General features: G+C 45.1%; 1 non-coding gene across 1 annotated transcript; it reads right to left on the bottom strand.

Annotated features, from left to right (window-relative positions):
• Positions 1-277: 277 nt before the first annotated feature.
• On the bottom strand, positions 278-352 carry Trnat-ugu (transfer RNA threonine (anticodon UGU)). Its single transcript has one exon. It is a non-coding gene; the product is annotated as a tRNA-Thr (tRNA).
• Between the last annotated feature and the right edge of the window lie 1,729 nt (positions 353-2,081).

Raw genomic sequence — 2,081 nt, 5'->3', positions numbered from 1 at the left:
GATAACATACTGATTGAAATTCGGTCGCAGTTCTGGTGAAGTATTCTGAAACTTAACTGGATTTCTGGTTCATTCTACAAAGGAGATAAATTGAAGTCACTTGTTTTGATTGGCCAATTTTCTTCAAATATATATTATTCCTTGCATACTGCACGCTACTAAACTCCTTTCAAAGTGGACAATCGATGCTATCTACTATAGTCAAATGATAATTAAATGGACACCCTAGCTGCAAGCAGGCGTTGATACACTTCATTGGGGACATGTTGAAAATGTGTGCCCCGACCGGGACTCGAACCCGGGATCTCCTGCTTACATGGCAGACGCTCTATCCATCTGAGCCACCGCGGGCACAGAGGATAGTGCGTCTGCAGGGACTTATCCCTTGCACGCTCCCCGTGAGATCCACATTCCCAACATGTCCACAACACTACATTCGTAGTGCGCGTAGTGCTTGCAGCTAGGGTGTCCATTTAATTATCATTTGATTTCTAGCAAAGCTGCATGGTCATCGACGGTAACTGTTCTTTCGGGAACAGATACTACCGTCATATATAGTTAAAAAGATATGGGTTTCCGGCCTTTGACCTTCTTGTGCGAACGCACACGCTATGCCCGAACTCGTACGGGACTTGGTAGATTAATCTGCCACGAGTAATGAGTATGATGGGCAAACATCTATTAGGCGCACTACGAATGTAGTGTTGTGGACATGGTGGGAATGTGGATCTCACGGGGAGCGTGCAAGGGATAAGTCCCTGCAGACGCACTATCCTCTGTGCCCCCAGTGGCTCAGATGGCACTATCCTCTGTGACCGCGGTGGCTCAGATGGATAGAGCGTCTGCCATGTAAGCAGGAGATCCCAGGTTCGAGTCCCGATCGGGGCACACACTTTCAACATGTCCCCAATGAAGTGTATCAACGCCTGCTTGCAGCTAGGGTGTCCATTTAATTATCATTTGATTTCTAGCAAAGCTGCATGGTCTTTGACGGTAACTGTTCTTTCGGGAACAGATACTACCGTCATATATAGTTAAAAAAATCTACTATAGTGTTGTAATAAATAGTTTCTTTTATATCACAATCGACCAGAAGTAGTTATCAAAGCATTTCCAGAAACCTCCAACAGATGTTTTCAGTAATTCACAGTCGCCATGTATTTCACTCAGTGGCCATCCTGTGGTGCTATAATTACCAGACTCAGTACCATACGTTGAAGTGAAACATTAATTCACTGTACTTTTTTCGAGGTTGAACTTTTTAATGAAAATGTATCATTCCAAGCAACAGTTTTGAGAGAACAGCTGGTCTGAAAAGGCCCTCGTTTCCAGCGACTAACTGAGAGGTCTAACGTTAGGTTCACGCTTAAATTTACCCTTTGCGGCAACACTAAGAGACGACTGATTGTGCGTGCGAAATTGAACCTTGCTTCGGGGCTCTCTAGCATTTGAGCGCAAGAACATTTAGCGGCAGACCGCCTGAGTGGCAACTATAGTTCCTGAAACTCTGAAATTAGCTCTCTCAGAGCAACCATGCCTGAAATCCTCTACAAACGCCGCAACTTGCTAACTTGTTACTAGGAAGGAGCTTTAATTAAGTAGCCAGACTCGTAGAATCTCTAATGTTGGGGCTGGTTGTAGACTTGTCGTCCACGAATATAGTGAGGGTTGATGCAAACTACTATCCCCATCTCGCCGCTCAAAGCATTCCAAGCTGTTGCGAGGGTGCCCTTCAGCAGATTTCGCACAAGGTAGCTCACCTACATAGTCAAATCTCGGAATTTGATTTTCGCACTTTGACACAAGTGGAGCAAAGTTCATCACTGACGACACAAAAGGTCACTTACAGAATTGGTCCGCAAATCGCTGACATCAGCACAAGCATTCCTGGAATTGATGACATCAGCATCAGCTTTCTCTGAACCGCTAGCGCTAGCATCCGGCACTTGGGCAGTGGCATCATTCCTGCTGGAATCTTTCTCCCTATCCTCGCTCAAGTACGCACTAATGACATAAAAGTTTGGCCCCCAGCCTTCGAGGATTTTCATTTTTATAATTCAATTTCGTGTGTGCCGTAATTT

Source organism: Schistocerca nitens, chromosome 5 (genome assembly GCF_023898315.1).
Source record: "Schistocerca nitens isolate TAMUIC-IGC-003100 chromosome 5, iqSchNite1.1, whole genome shotgun sequence".
Lineage (NCBI taxonomy): Eukaryota > Metazoa > Arthropoda > Insecta > Orthoptera > Acrididae > Schistocerca > Schistocerca nitens.
Note: the sequence above shows the minus strand (reverse complement) of the source record. Positions and strands in the feature narration are given on the sequence as shown.